The sequence below is a fragment of the Rhynchophorus ferrugineus genome, unplaced genomic scaffold, assembly GCF_030347505.1.
Source record: "Rhynchophorus ferrugineus isolate W39M unplaced genomic scaffold, kcgeb_rfMv2 rfM1, whole genome shotgun sequence".
NCBI lineage: Eukaryota > Metazoa > Arthropoda > Insecta > Coleoptera > Curculionidae > Rhynchophorus > Rhynchophorus ferrugineus.
In genome coordinates, this window is record NW_027472580.1 from 16,606,995 (window position 1) to 16,625,061 (window position 18,067).

General features: G+C 31.3%; 1 protein-coding gene across 2 annotated transcripts in view; it reads left to right on the plus strand.

Moving 5' to 3' along the window:
* Window positions 1-212: 212 nt before the first annotated feature.
* The window catches only part of Ucp4A (Uncoupling protein 4A), a 46,205-nt gene continuing 28,350 nt past the window's right edge, over window positions 213-18,067 (plus strand). The window contains exon 1 of one of the 2 annotated variants that reach the window (XM_076402820.1): window positions 213-331. The gene's annotated coding sequence lies outside the window, so the exon portion shown is untranslated. Of the gene's footprint in view, window positions 332-12,709; window positions 12,823-18,067 lie in introns of those variants that run through there. The other variant, XM_076402830.1, reaches the window with a different exon arrangement.

Here is an 18,067-nt window from a genome sequence, read left to right on the forward strand (position 1 = left end):
AACTTTTCAATTGATAGTAAATCGTATGATCAATGTAATCTTGCTTAAAACATAAACGAAACAAATTCAATAGTTGCATATTTATTAGTTTCTGTTGGTTAGATAAAAATAATTATAAAATTTTTAAAATATAGTTATTATTTTTTTATGCAACCACCTATTTCGTCATGAATTAGTAACCAAATTTACCCTTCAACCGAGTCATATGTCTCGTGTCAAAATCGAAACGTCTTGAATGATAAACTTCTCCATGCGAGCGGATATGTTTATTTCCAAATCAAACGAACGTACGCAACGCAAAAGTTCTAGGTTGATTTCGATTAATCAAATGGTAAGTGTTTTATTGTATTTCATTGGGAACTCTTGGTACTCGCGTGTCTTGATGCGAAAAATCACAATAACATTGCCAAAAGTATAATGTCACCGCATGCGACGTTGTCATATAGTTGAAAAAATATAATAAATTTGTTGAAAATATTTGACTATATGTTCTTAATTATTTGTACAAAAGGTGCTGTTATATGTTTTAGTTATATTTCATTATATATTTAGTGCTGTGTTAATGTAACATTGACCGTAATAATGCATGTGGTATTTAATTTTTAATAAGCAATCTTTGTTATGATATTTTGATTATATTATGCAATGCACAATTAAAATAGTCTCATTTAAATCCAAAGGTGAATATTTGTACATTAGATATATAAAAGTACTATAATTAAATTGTAAATAATTTTAAAAAATATACTGTTTCAATGTGGTTATTTTATATATAGTACATAATATTAAGAAAGTAAAAAGTTAAATATCGGTCCTATTTATGTATTATAAAATTCTTATGACTGATATGCCTGTTTATTTTAGTTACTGTTCGTTGTCTATTTTAAGATAATGCCCATTTTAACTATTGGATATCTGGGAAAATTATTAAATGAGTTAATTTTGTAGTCATAAAAATATTCGCGTTTGTTTATCGTTGTAATCTCGCTAAAGCGGGTAAAGTTCAAGTTGACTATGAAACAAATACGAATGAATGCTATTAATGCTATTAATGAATAAATAAATAAATAAACAAATATTTGCTATATTAGTGTACAAATGTTATTTACTGGAGTATTAGGAATTTGTTTATTTTCAATATTAAAATAAAATATTTTTGTAGTTAAATTATATCTGTACAATAAATTGTTTTGAATTTCTAAAAATATTATATATCTTCTTTTGTTTTTTTTTGACATGTCACGGCTTCAATGGTCAATGATTAGTCGATGTCACGCCATCGAATCAAGATAAATCACATTTTGGTTAATATTTTTTAAAATCATTTTTATAAATATAGACTTTAAATTATTCATTATTATGGAAACTACGCAAAAAATTGCATAATTTGTGTAATAGTTATCACTTGCTAAATTTGTAAAAATTTGCGAAATGTTATATATCTTGCTATTATCTTAATTTAGTTATCAAAACAATTAATAATCATTTTCTAAAATATCCTGTATATTTACATAAACGAAGTAAGTAAATAAGATGTGTTTTTGGTTTGTGATGGTGATTGTTTTACAATTTCTTGATACAGAGGTTTTTATAATTGAAAACAGTGTCATATATTGTAGATGAATTTCTGACATCTACCTGTTAACAAATGTATTTTATAATAATAATAATTTAAAGAGTTTCGGGGCATTCAGTCTTTACCTTATTTTCGGCTTTTTAATCCGTAAGAGCACCAGTTGAGTGTATATTTTATGTATGAAATGTTTGACATTTTTTAATACTATAAAAAATACCCATTCAAATGAATTGGGTCTATATACTAGGTGGTTGTATGTATTCTGATGATAGTTTTCATTTTAAAGATGCATTTATAGAAAAAAAATTATTGAAGGTGCTGATTTTAACTCAAAGCATGAAAAACTCAAATGAAATCATAAGATTTGTTGAGTTTTGTGCTAAAAACGGTTTCTTATAGTTGAGTTATTTTGAAATTATTGTTATTGGATATTATTGTTTCATGTCCAAAATATTATTGTTGTGATGTTATACCCGATGTGTCGCTAATTTATTTCCGATTTTTTTCGCTAAAAAATCATCTGTAGATATAATTTATTTATTCAAGGTTTATTTATTTGATTATATTCATTTTGCCTATCATTCAGGCAATTTATAGATGCTATTCCAAAACAACAGTTTCTCCTTTGAGCTAAACCATTTATCAAACTATATTTTAGTGCTGCAATAGCGTGCCCCACTGATGATAATAATTGTACCCAATAACAATATATTTTCGTTTCAACTTTTCAGATGTTTTTATGGTTGAAACATGCTCACCATAAGTCTCCACCAGCAAACTTCAACCTTCAGCTACTTTTTTCTTTTGATGAGATAAAAAATATGTCGCAAATCGACATTTCCAAAAAATTATAAATCTATAACGCCGTTATTTTGACAGAATCTAACTTGTGTAGTTTTAAATGTCTATACTAGTGAGATAGTATTATCAGCAAACTCTTCATTGTTATTCCTGTTGTCCTGAAATATCACTGGTATAAAGTAAGTACATTATTGAGTGAATACTCAATAGTGACAATCAGAAATATATCATAGTATTTGAAAATCTAACTAGGTCTAACATCTACTAGGTGCTTTATTTGCTAATTTTATCAAAGCTTTGGGCCGTAATACAATGTACTTGATCAATTGTCGATTATTTCTAAATCCAAATTGGTGATCTGGGATTAGTTGCTTTTCTTCAATAATTGGTTTGAGGCGTTTTAAGAACTACTTGGATTTTATTGGTAACAATATGGGCTGATATGGTGTCTTACAATTGAGCGAGTTATCTGGTTTAGAGATCATAATCATTTCTGCAATCTTCCACTACGTAAGCACATATAGCCCGTTCCATAAAACAGTGAACTAACGTCATCTAAATTTAGGACGTCAAAATGTCGCAATGTTGCCGCATCGACTCTGAATTTCTGTTCATCTTGGCTTTGGCATATAACAATATTTTGTTCTAAATAAAATTATAAAACAAAAATAATGTTTTGAAATATAATTTATTTTAACATTATAGTACATCTAATGGTTGTATTATTGAAGGACTTAAACTATAGTTAATTATACAGTCGCAATAGTTTTTAGGTTAGGGTTGTGTTTTATTGTATTTTATTTAACTCTTTTCTAACCCATCTAATTAAAAATTACATATCCAAGTAATGTATTTTACTTCCATTGGAGATCTTATTTATCTTTTATGTTTAGTTCTTGTTCCTTCTTTGCAGTGTTTTCTTTTCATGCTATTCTGGTATTACTGTATTTCTCCTTAGTTTCTTCTGTTAGTTACTAGTTACTAGTTACTACTTCCTTGGTGTACATTTTCCTTGATAAAACTAGACTTAACCACTGAATTCTTGCTAATACATCAGCCATATCTGCAAAACAGTTCCTTCTGGAAAATTTCATTCAGCCACTGTCACTTTCTGAGTCGCTATTCAAGTCAATAACCCCGTTGTTAATTTCCAATCTATCTAACACCTCTACAATCTATGTAACGCTGCTCTACCATTTGTCAATTTCTTCTTCAGTATGTCTGATCGAGTTCATCCAAACCAAAGGTGTTATTGTAGATAATGCTTCTTTCCACATATCCAAGGAATTCTTACTTGTATATCATTCTGGACTTGCATGTTTATTGTAATAATTCTTTGCAATTTCCCATACCAATTCAATCGGTTTAAATATGCAGTGGCAGTGAGGACAACTAAATATTTTGCGGCCATATTGTCCAGTCATCTGATCTACCATATATCTTGTTTCAGGTCTATTTCTAAAAGAATAAATTACATAAAGTACAATTAAAAATTTTATTTATACTTACCGAGAAACAATTTCAAACAGTTTACTACACTCTTTAGAATGGTTACTTCAAGACTTATATTGTATATGTATATGCAAATATGTATTGCACACCATTCCTTAATTATAAACAAAATATTATGGCAAACATATTATGGTTCTGTTCTCCATGGTAGTTGCCATTGGAGTTGCTGAAAAACATTAACTGTGCCCCAGGAATAAAATCATTCTTGTTTCCAGCATGAAGAACAATATATCTGCAATGAATTATTAATAAATATTATGACTAACAAAACATAATCAAATATTATTCTAATGTTTACCTTTTTCTGTAATTTTTTTGTTGTCTTTTTGCTATTTTATTATGTTACCTTGAGTGATTGATATGATGGAAAATATCATATCATATATCAAATCTATATATTATATATCATCATGTACTTGAGTATTCCGAAAGAAGTTTTTCTCCACTTATTTAATCCAAACAATCAGAAACCCTATTATTTGCATTAAATTTGTTTCCTAGTGATATCATTCATAATAAGCTTTGGCCACATTGATAGCTACAAATAGTAAAAAAATCTTTTACCATGACCTTGATTTAAAAAAAACTTCTATAACCTACAAATAAAACTAATATATAAATAAGTATAGTTTACTGTATTAAAATCAATTAAATAAATTTACGTTGTGTTTCTTGGACACATAAAGAAAAACAAATATAGATAGAACCGAAATAATTAATGGTAAGTTTAATTGTTCTGAATCGAAACCCAGAAGCTTTCAGCTTTTAGTTAATTAGTTTCTGTTTAAAGAGGCGATCCTTCTAGACATCAAACTAATTTTAATTCCTAACAATGCCAATACAATGTACAATACACAGTCTGATAAAACATCAATTAGTTAAATACTGTTTACATTTACGTTTTCAATTTGATAGAAAAATAACAGCTCTAATAAAAAATCGAAGTACTTCAAAATATCTTTGTCAATACTTCATAAAAAAAAGTATTACATTGCTACTAGTCGTTGCCAGGTAACCTACAATTTGTCTTTACATAAAACTTATATATCTAGGAATAAACATAAAAAATACTTATTGCCTATTGGGCAGATTGTGAAACCACTATCTAAGGGTCATAAAAATATATATATCTAGAAGGACTTAAGTTTTTTAATGCTGATTTCTCAATTATTATTAAAACAAATAACAGGTAAATTAATGTATAAATCAGTTGGGCACTGTGTATTTTTTAGATAAATGTATTGGCATATAAATCAATTTTAAAGGAATTACAACAGATGGTGTTACTATAATATATAGTTGCATCGGCTATATTTGGAACCAACTTCATACAAAAGTCTCACTGACAGGCTTCACCCGTGAGTATATCTCATTTCGTCCAAGTCTGAACAACAATTTTCAATTGCTTGAAGAACATGAGAATAATTTAAAAACTTGGATAATTTTTACCGCACCGATATATTGAAAGGCATTTAGTCATGTGTGAAATGTATTATTACTGATGATAAAGTATAGACGATTATGATAATGCAAAGCGAAACAAATCCATGAACCGTAAAGCAGAATATCCATGGCCTCAAGCTAATTCTCTATATTTGGTTGCATCATCTTGGTGTGGTATACTAACAGGTCAATTGAAAAGTCCGCGGACTGACACATAGATGGCGCTACTAGAATTAAATCCATACGTTTTTTAGTTAGCCCTGACACTCAAAAGATGCGTGTATGAATTTGACAGCTGCCGGATCATCAGTTTGTAAATTATAGCATTTTGAGTGAAGCAACTTTTGTTATTGTGAAAAAAATGGATAAAAAGGAATTTCGCATGTTGATAAAATATTGCTTTTTGAAGGGAAAAAATACAGTTGAAATAAAAACTTCACTTGATGCCGCATTTTCGGACACTGCCTCAGGAAAACCAACCATTAAGGATTGGTATGCTAAGTTTAAACGTGGTGAAATGAGCACCGAAGACGGTGAACGCAGTGGACGCACAAAAGAGGTTGCTACCGACGAAAACTTTTGAAAAATCCACAAAATGATTTTGAATGACCGTAAATTGACATTGAATAAAATATAAGACACTCTAAAGATATCAATTGAGCGTATACATCATATCATTCACGAATATTTGTTTTCAGCTTTTAGTTAATTAGTTTCTGTTTAAAGAGGCGATCCCTCTAGACATCAAACTAATTTTAATTCCTAACAATGCCAATACAATGTACAGTACACAGTTTGATAAAACATCAATTAGTTAAATACTGTTTACGTTTACGTTTTCAATTTGATAGAAAAATAACAGCTCTAATAAAAAATCGAAGTACTTCAAAATATCTTTGTCAATACTTCATTAAAAAAAAAGTATTACATTGCTACTAGTCGTTGCCGGGTAACCTACAATTTGTCTTTACATAAAACTTATATATCTAGGAATAAACATAAAAAATACTTATTGCCTATTGGGCAGATTGTGAAACCACTATCTAAGGGTCATAAAAATATATATATCTAGAAGGACTTAAGTTTTTTAGTGCTGATTTCTCAATTATTATTAAAACAAATAACAGGTAAATTAATGTATAAATCAGTTGGGCACTGTGTATTTTTTAGATAAATGTATTGGCATATAAATCAATTTTAAAGGAATTACAACAGATGGTGTTACTATAATATATAGTTGCATCGGCTATATTTGGAACCAACTTCATACTAAAGTCTCACTGACAGGCTTCACCCGTCAGTATCTCTCATTTCGTCCAAGTGTGAACAACAATTTTCAATTGCTTGAAGAACATGAGAATAATTTAAAAACTTGGATAATTTTTACCGCACCGATATATTGAAAGGCATTTAGTCATGTGTGAAATGTATTATTACTGATGATAAAGTATAGACGATTATGATAATGCAAAGCGAAACAAATCCATGAACCGTAAAGCAGAATATCCATGGCCTCAAGCTAATTCTCTATATTTGGTTGCATCATCTTGGTGTGGTATACTAACAGGTCAATTGAAAAGTCCGCGGACTGACACATAGATGGCGCTACTAGAATTAAATCCAAACGTTTTTTAGTTAGCCCTGACACTCAAAAGATGCGTGTATGAATTTGACAGCTGCCGGATCATCAGTTTGTAAATTATAGCATTTTGAGTGAAGCAACTTTTGTTATTGTGAAAAAAACGGATAAAAGGGAATTTCGCATGTTGATAGAATATTGCTTTTTGAAGGGAAAAAATACAGTTGAAATACAGGAAAACCAACCATTAAGGATTGGTATGCTAAGTTTAAACGTGGTGAAATGAGCACCGAAGACGGTGAACGCAGTGGACGCACAAAAGAGGTTGCTACCGACGAAAACATTTGAAAAATCCACAAAATGATTTTGAATGACCGTAAATTGACATTGAATAAAATAGAAGATACTCTAAAGATATCAATTGAGCGTGTACATCATATCATTCACGAATATTTGTTTTCAGCTTTTAGTTAATTAGTTTCTGTTTAAAGAGGCGATCCCTTTAGACATCAAACTAATTTTAATTCCTAACAATGCCAATACAATGTACAGTACACAGTTTGATAAAACATCAATTAATTAAATACTGTTTACGTTCACGTTTTCAATTTGATAGAAAAAGTAACAGCTCTAATAAAAAATCGAGGTACTTCAAAATATCTTTGTCAATACTTCATTAAAAAAAATGTATTACATTGTTACTAGTTGCCGGGTAACCTACAATTTGTCTTTACATAAAACTTATATATCTAGGAATAAACATAAAAAATACTTATTGCCTATTGGGCAGATTGTGGAACCACTATCCAAGGGTTATATATATATATATATATATATATATATATATATATATATATATATATATATATATATATATCTAGAAGGATCCATTGCCTCTATTGGAGTCTCAGGTGTAATAATGTTTATATATTAACATCTCTGTTTTTCCATTAAATTCACCTCATTACACTACACTACACAAAATCAAATGGTTTGATTATTTTGAGTCCGTGTCCTGTTCTGCTGTTATACAAGAGTTGTATTACTTCGATATTGATATGAGAATGGAGTCTGTCCTGATGTCCGGTGACAGGTCTCGGTGTAAGTAACCAGTCTTGGTACACCTACCATACTTCTCAGGTCTTTGTTCTGGAAATCTTGTATTTATATTAATTTTCGCGTAACATCATAATTGAATTTCGTATGTCCATCTAGGTTTCAATACTTGCTTGTATATTAGCAAGTTAGTATGTACCAATAATTGGGATTATCGTCCTATTAACCCATATATTTTCCTATATAGTGATATTTTTCATTTATAATATATCACATATATAGAATAGGTAAAATATTGGCCCCAATACACTTCCTTAACTTCCTTGTGGTACATCTGGTTTAAGCTTCTTTTATTGTAGATTAGGTTTCTTCTTGTCTCTTCTCTAAACATTCTGGCTGTAATGTAAGATTTCAATAGTTCAGTGTGTTGTTTCGGTAACATTTTCTGTTCCTTATGAACAAGGTCGTTATGTCATATCAAAGACGTGTGCTATATTTAAGAGTATACCTGAGTATACCTTTTTATCTTCATAGGAAATACTTCTTGAACATGAACTTCAGTTCGTAACATTTTTTTCGTATCCTCAACTTTATGTTCGACCCCTTTTTTATTGAAAACTTCATAAGAAGTAAATTATTGCCCCGAAAGTCCATGACTCGTTGATTGGAACAAGTTGTAGTGGAACAATCACATAAATATTGTATTACTCCAATGAAATCTCCAATGAGTCTTCCAAGACGAGCCAAATTTTCTCTAAGCCAATTAATATATAGATTCTATACTCGTCTTGATTGTCAATTGAACCAAATGACTATCGATTCGGTAATATTTCATATAGACATATTGTGAAAGTAAGTTGCTTTGTGTGAAGACATATATTCCAATAATAATAGCACAGCTATGACATTAACAAAATAAGACTATACGTAATCTTGTATAGTACATATGCAATATAAAGGTACGGATATTTAACTTTTAACGGTGATTGTCTCGTTTTACTTATACGAAAAGCGGCCGCATTTGAAGAAAAAGAAAGTGCTGCCTCACCAAGACAATATCCCGTGTCACAAGTCAGTGAAAACGATGGCAAAAATCCATGAATTGGGCTTCGAATTGCTTCCTCATCCACCGTATTCTCCAGATCTGGTCCCTAGCGACTATTTCCTGTTCTCAGATCTCAAAAGAATGCTCGCTGAAGAAAGCGTCGCTGGAAAGAAAGCAGGAAGAAATTTTCGTCGAAAGAAGATGTGCTCGACGAAACGAATTAAATTTTTAAGAAGTAATTGAATTACAGTTACAAAACATCTATTTGTATTGCAATTACGTATTTTAATTACATCATTCAAATACTGTCCAACCTGAACTGCGAGCGGTGTTACCTTTTCTATTTTTCTCTTTCTAACTTAAGAAGGAAAAAATGGACGGAATTATAAAAAAACTAATATAATTATTGCCCCAGGTGTCTGAAATACAAATTATTATTTACATTTTTAAGAAGTAATTGAAGTACAAATACAACAATACAACGTATGTATTTGTATTACTAGTTTTTAGTTATTTTTATTTTAAACATTTCAAATACCGCCCAAATCTGACTGAGAAATGTCGCATTTTCTATTGTGAGAAAGAAAAAAAGAGACTGAAATATCAATAATATTATTCGGATATGAAGCATTGACAAATCGTTTTCTATATCTACTTGTTCTTGTTAATTTCTTACCCATATTCAGCAAAATAATAAGTTCTTATTTAGTTGAAAAGATTATTATATAATAATAAAAATATATTCGAGTATAAATCCTAACTCTAGATTTTTGTCGAAATTGTAACATAGTGGAACTACTCTTCACATCTTGACCACTGCAGCGGCTTGTATTTGTATTTGAATACAAACCGATTCGATGATAGTCACATGTTTTATTTTGAAGAAACAATTGGATAAAACCGGTCTCTTCTAAGTATTTGTGATAAAAAAAATTCGTTGTGATTATTAATAACGAATCCCGATTGTTTTTACGGCACGGGGAAATTATCGTCTTTGTATATTTGTTTGTCCTTGTATCTTTATTACTTAATACGATAACACGGTTTGTTGAAAATTTATTACGGGATAAGTGTTTGATGTTGATAATAATATTTATTGGTAATTCTATAATAATAAATTCGTCGAATTTACGATGATATTCGATCAGTTATTAATTTTATCGATCTCAGTCACTTATCATAAGTTTTTTTAGCACATTTATGGTCCAAGTGAAGTCATGTTTCCCGGGAAACTTTTTATGCTCATTATTTCTTTTAGATACATTCGGTATTCATAGAATTATCACTAAAATATGATCTTAGAACTGAACTTGTTAATGTTTCTTTTTATATTAGTTAGTATACAAGTGATTTCCCGTATATTTGGTTAATACTCGAGACTAGCCTTGGGAACTATCGACTGAAAACAGTCGAAACAGTCGATAGTCAAAAAAATAGCGACTGAAAATAGTAATTACTATTTTCAGCCAAATGCACGGTTCGACTGTTTTTTTTCCATTCGTGATGTCAGACGAAGATGTACGAATTCTTGTCTGTATAAAATGTGAGATAGGAAAGGACGGAGATAAATGCTTGGACCAGTTAATTTTAAATGTCTTTACATTCTTCAATGGTACTATAATATATATATATATATATATATATATATATACCACTCCAAAGTATTACCTACTATGCCAGTCAAAAGTATCTTACTATTTATCATTTACAATTTAATTTTTTTGCCCTCGAAAACTAGCGTTCCTAAAGGCTGCTATATTAATTTACAATATATAGTTATTCACAAGCAAAAATAGTAACTAAAAAAAAGTAAACGGCTGGAATAGTCGATAGTAAATAGTAATAAAATTAGTCGGACCGAAAATAGCGACCGAAAACAGTCGACTGAAAACAGTTCCTGGTAAAAACAGTCGAACCAAAAATAGCGACTGAAATAGTCGATAGTAAAAAGTAGTCAGTTACTGAACAGTCGATAGTCGATTTCAGTCGATTGTTCCCAACACTACTCAAGACAGATCTTTCCAACGCGTTGACATTTTTTGGAGACTATTTGAGTAAATTAAGAGAAGTAAACTGAACCAAAGAGGCCGAAGTATCTCTGTATCTTACAATTTCCAAACTAACACACTAGCAGTTCTGGCCAATCAACACGTACGCTGCGGTACTTTTACTGTCGTCCCAAGCAAGAAGAATGGATACATGCAAGAAGAATGAAGAAGATGCGTTATCATTAAGAATGGATATCGGCCGCGGAGGAAAATATCGATAAAAAATATTAGGAACTATTAGCGGTAATTTTTGAAACAATATGTTGTTAAATGTGTTCAATTTACGTCGGTAGATGCCTGCACTTAAAGGTCATGAATATTTCGCTTGGATGTCGCTTTAACAAGTCAATTGAAAAATCCCCGGCCTGACACATAGATGGCGCTACTAGAATTAAATCCATATATTTTTTAGTTAGCCCTGACCCTCAAAAGATACGTGTATAAATTTAATAGCTGTCGGATCATTAGTTTGTGAAATTATAGCATTTTGAGTGAAGCAACTTTTGTTATTGTGAAAAAAAATGGATGAAAAGGAATTTCGTGATAAAATATTGCTTTTTGAAGGAAAAAATACCTTTGAGGCAAAAACCGAGTTTCCGGACACTATCCCAGCAAAATCAATCATCAAGGATTGGTATGCTAAGTTTAGAGTGGTGAAATGAGCACAGAAGACGGTGAACGCAGTGGACGCCCAAAAGAGGTTGTTACTGAGGAAAACATTAAAAAAATCTACAAAATGATTTTGAATGACCGTAAATTGAAATTGAATGAAATAACAGACACTCTAAAAATATCAACTGAACGTGTACATCATATCATTCACGAATGTTTGGGTATGCGAAAGCTCTATGAAAATTGGGTGCCGCGCGAGCTCTCTTTTAACCAAAAACAACGACGAGTTGATAATTCGGAGCAGTGATTGAAGATGATCAAGCGTAATAAACTCGAGTTTTTACGTTGATGTGTGACAATGGATGAAACATGGCTCCCATCATTTCACTCCGAAGTCCAATCGACAGTCATCTGAGTGAACTGCACACGACGAACCGTGGGAACACGCAACAGTCGTCTCACAAGTTTATGACGTCTGTATTTTGGCATGCGCATGGAATACTTTTCATTGACTACCTTGAAAAAGGAAGGACCATCAACAGTGACTATTACATAGCGTTATTGGACCGTTTGAAGGACGAAATCGCCGAAGACGGCCGCATTTGAAGAAAAAGAAAGTGCTGCTTCACCAAGACAATGCACCGTGTCACAAGTCAGTGAAAACGATGGCAAAAATTCATGAATTGGGCTTCGAATTGCTTCCTTATCCACCGAATTCTCCATATCTGGCCCCAGCGACTATTTCCTGTTCTCAGATCTCAAAAGAATGCTCGCTGGGAAGAAATTTTCGTCGAATGAAGAGGTGATCGCCGTTAGAGGGTCGCTATAATCAGTGTATCACCCTTAAAGGGAATTATGTTGAATAAAAAAAAACTAATTTTGCCAAAAATGTGTTTTACTATAGTAGGCCGGGGATTTTTCAATTGATCTGTTAAAAAAAGTCAACCTAGATCCTACTCTATATAATTTTTAATTTATTTATTACATATTACATTAGATATGCTTAGTGTAATCTTAATTTATAAAATAAATTTATTGTTATTGTTCAGTTGTACTTGCATCAATATACGAGCAGGACGAGTGTGGGATAAATATTATATATCAGTATGTATTTCCCAAACTAAAATTAAAATAGGCTACTTAAACTAAGGTAAAGATTAAACAATTATACACTATACAAGCTCATGTGATTTGGTTCGCTTGAATTTTCTGATTTCTTGCCTGTTGTCCAGTAGCTGTATTGCTTCTACATTGCTGTGATTTAGTAACTTTATTTCATGTTTTGAGACGAAATCTTAGATAAATTCGTAAATACATTTGATTTTTAGGTCATTGTGTAGTTTTTCGTTGGTTACCTAACTATAAGCATTGGTAGTTATTCGAATAATTTGGTTTTGGCATCCTATATATCGAATTAATTATTTCCATAATATTTGTACTCCACTTTTGAAACTAGATGATTATGTCTGCATTATGTTTTCCTATAAACCAATACACCTTCTTCCAATATCACCAAAAGTGCCTCGATTTTATGCAAGAATACTACTGAATATTGACACGAACGAGATTTAATCTTAGAACTGCAAAGCAAAACAAATTATTAAAAAGATAAAGATTTCGAAACGGAAAGGTAACTGTTCTGTAACACTTTATGTCTGCTTGTGTTTTGGTGTATTTGACCTCTATGTTATGTATTATCGCGCTATCAAACAAATAGGTAGCTTTGTATTAATTTAATATAACGCTACTTGATCTTATCTTAAATAAACAAGATTAAGATGGTTCATAAAAGTGAACTAGAACACTTAAATAAAAACTAATTGACTTATTAATCATCTGATTTCTTTTTTATGAGATTATTAAGAAAATTCGTTGTGTAGTACTCAGGATAGTTAACATTTTAATCAAGTAGATAACACTATCTAGCCTTGTGAAAGAATATTGCCGTTTAAAGTTCAGATTCTGATAAGATTTTTAAAAGAATAAGTTTTGGTTTTGTACAATAATTTACAGTAATAAATATTAAATTAAAATTATAACTTTATTTACATGGTGAAATGGAAATGGTCTTGGGAAATTCACAGCAAAGGCTTCCAATTATTTTTACTATTGTTTAAAAATAAATGCGGTTGTACGTTATCCTTTTTTAATAACTTTCTTAACAGATTAACACATGCAGATATATCGAGTGTTTTTAAATCTGTTGGAGTTGATTGTCTTTACCTAATTTTAATTTTACTTGCTGGCATACTTCATTTTACGTTTTACGTGACTTTGACTTTCCGTTTTCATTTTGATTTTAATTTTATAGCCAATAACTAATAGCAAATTGGATATTTCACTTAATCCAATTAATTAATTAACGTATTTGATGGGATTTATGTTATACAATGACAAGTAGAAGAGCGTTTCAATGAGTGATCTTAACGTAACAAAATAACGTTATAAAATGTAATTTATTTTAACATTATAGTTTTTTTTGTTCTGGCCTAAAAACCAGGCGGTAGAATACATGACGCATACCTGGTCGCGGAGACTTGCCCTGGAGTGACAAGTTGGACCGGGTTATGTGGGACTGTCTCTGGGCTTACCAATACACTAAACCGAAACCGCCTCACAGTTGACCCCTGTGGATCACTACTGCTACTGCGTTAAATTTGGGGATATGGCAACCGCTGATCGGGCACGAGGGCCCGGCGATTCTATTGATTCGCGAACCTGAGTTAACACACAATTGGGTACTGTTGTATGGGGGCAAAAGTTATGACTGTAGCGACGGATGAGGTCGTTTCAGCCTGGAAAAGGGGGAGAGCTTAGCGGTGACGCGGTGCTAAGCTCCCAGCATGTCGACCAGCTCGTGAACAGGCGCGTTTTCAGAAGAACTTGAGCGGAGTTGTTGTTTGTGGAATGATTGAGATATGAAGTGCTTGATTTCTGCAGTGTCAGTTTCCCTATGAATTTGATTATTTCTGACAAACCATGGAGCATTTAATATTCTCCTGAGGAGCTTATTTTGGAAAACTTGAAGCCGTTTGACCCGGTTGGGTGTAACAAACTTGAAGTAGACATTAGATCCGTAGAGGAGTACGGACCGAATTAACATCTTGTAAAATAAGCATTTGATGGAGATGGGAAGTCTGCTAGAAGGGTAGATCAGCGAAGATAGCAGGTTTGCTATCCCCGAACCTTTTTGGATAGCTTTCTGGATTTGGGAATGCCAACCGAACCGCCGGTCGAAGTGAAGACCTAGGTACGTGACGTTATCCAGCCATGGAATTATTGCGGTGTCGATCTTAAGTTGCGAGACGCGCAGTGCGTAAAGCTTCTTGTTGAAAATGATGGCCTGGGTTTTCAGAGGGTTGATTTGCAACCTCCAGAATTTGAACCACTTGACCGCATGATCGAGCTGCTTCTGTAAACGTTCATGAATTGTAACTTCGAACCTGGCGGCCGTGAAGAAAGCAGTGTCGTCAGCGTAAAAGGCGACGTCAATATTAACATTATAGTACATCTAACCTAGATTTAAGTTATTATAAAGACAAATTGTAGGTTAGACGGAAAGAAGTAGTAACAATATATTAATTGAATAATAAAAAATAGTACATCTAATGTATATATTATTGAATGTCTTAAATTACAGTTAATTAAACAGTCAAAATAGTTTATGAGTTAGGGTTGTTTTATTATATTTACATTAAACTCCATTGCTCAACCCCTATTGATATGTTTTATGTAATGGTATATTCTGGGGGCCTATCTACCTATTTTGTTTTCATTAAAGAGTATATTTACCTTTTTACGTTTAGTTCTTGTTTTTTTTCAGCAGAGTTTCTTCTGTTACTGTTTGTGTACATTTCCCTTTATAAAATTACATTTAATCGTTGCATTCTCCCTAATGCATTTGCCAAATAGTTAATATTAATTCCCCCAAATATCTATATTTATAAATATTTCGCACTCTACAATCTGATTTTCTACAATTATCCTATATTAATTATTTACTCATCTTTAGTTATTTCGGTTTTTATGAATTTGTTTTGGTAATAATCAGCGTTGGACCGCACAAAAAGTTTCATTCAGTTTCTTTCACTATTAGAATCATTATGTTACCAAATTGTTAATTTCTAATCTATCGAACATTTGTTAATGATTCCACCATCTGTCAGTTTTTTTTTGTTTGTCTGATGGAGTTTATTTCTACAGTGTATATTTTTAGCTTGTATCTACAAATAAGTAAATTACATAATACACAAGCATTCAATTTATATGTTACGAGTGACAAAACATTAACTCAGCTTCAGGAATGCCATTCCTGTTTCCACCATGAACATATCTGTAATGAATTGTTAAGAAATATTATGATTTGCGAACTAATCAAATGTTATTCTAATTTTTACCTATTTCCATTAACTTTTGTTGTCTTTACACTCTTTATTAGCGTTTTGCCAAGAGTGACCCAATGCTTCATTTTGAAATCCTCATATCTCGTCTAGATACATAAATTGAAATAATAAATCTTCTTTAATTTTATTATATCCTTTAAAAATGGTATTCTTGTAAAAACAATGCTTTAAAGTTCTATTAGACCTCTTCGTGGGCTATATTTACCTCACTTAATTCCTATGTTTCTTAGTAGTGTGTGAAGGGATGACTGCATCAAAGAACTGCATATCCCTAAGTTTTCTATGGATATTTCCATAGAATGTGTAAATACTTGCCTCTCTAATTAGAGACGCAATCAGTTCCTGACTCTGGCTATTTAATGACTTTGCCATTTTTCATCAGAATTATCAAAACAGGCGCCAAAAGTATGTTTGCCGGTTTATAACCTCAGATTGTTATCACTGATGTGAATAATTTTGCAGATATAATGACATCGTGTCGCCCAAAATCGAACTTTATAGGCCAATTAGGTTATATGCTCGGGTTTCATTCCGCTTCTTTTTAGCTAATGTAATGCTATTTGGTAAAATGAGAAGGAAAAATCCGATGTGCGCTTAAAACGAATTTAACTTTGTACAAACTGAATTTGGCAATACGTTGATGTTGTTGATGATGCGCATTGGCTGTTTTGTTGGATGTGTGATACAAGTATCAGTCTGGACAATATAAAAATAATAACATAATTTTGTGACATGTACACAAAATTAAATTACGAACAAAACAAATCTAATTTGTTCCGTGTACATTTGTACATAGATGTCTTCTGAGTAGGTCTCCAAATAGGCCACTGGCCAGTCGGTAGTTAAGGCAGAGAACAGTGATTCGGAGTCCACGTTAAACAGTAGATCCAGTCCAGATAAACCCTAGTTGGTAAAAAGACGGCTTTAAATATATAGATCATTATATCGAAAATAATTTTTTTAATTATTTTATTGCGAAATTTATTTTACTTACATTTCATCACAAGTATACCTAAGAAAAAGTAGAACAAAATCTAAGGCGATTATAGAGAAATATAGTTTTTTTATTTATATGTTATGTTTATATTATGTATATTTTCTATGGATATTTCCATAGAATGTGTAAATACTTGCCTCTCTAATTACAGACGCAATCAGTTCCTGACTCTGACTATTTAATGGCTTTGCCATTTTTAACCATAATTATCAAAACAGTCGTCAAAAGTATGTTTTCCGGTTTATAACCTCAGATTGTTATCACTTATGTGAATAATTTTGCAGATATAATGACTTCGTGTCGCCCAAAATCGAACTTTATAGGCCAATTAGGTTATATGTTCGGGCTTCATTCTGCTTCTTTTTAACTAATGTAATGCTAATTCGTAAAATGAGAAAGAAAAATCCGATGAGAGTCTAAAACGAATTTAATTTTGTACAAACTCAATTTGGCAATACGTTCGACGTTGTTGACGACGCGCATTGGCTGTTTTATTGGATATTTGATACAAGTATCAGTCTGAACAATATAAAAATAATAATATAATTTTGTGACATATACACAAAATTAAATTACGAACAAAACAAATCTGCGTACATTTGTACATAGATGAATAGGTTTAGGTAGGTATTAAGCTAAGTTGGGTGTATATAGTAGAATATAAAATAGGTGTAGTAAATAGATTAAATAAGATTTCTGTTTATTTCATTTAGTTATTATAACAATTATTCTGTACATATTTTTTTAAATGTTTTTTTTATGTTAAAAATCTAAGTTTGGTTATTTTTTACTTTTTAGTGAGTTCCTCATTTATTTTTTGAAGTCGGTTCAATTTTGTTTGCTAAAATATTATATTTTTCTCTTTTTAGTGTTAGATAATTAGTCAGTAAATAATTATTCCGTTTAACCGCTTCAATTTTGATTTTTTCTTTTTCTTTTTTTACTTCTACGCTATCTGGTAACTCATTCTTATTCTGTATTTACGAGGGTGGTCG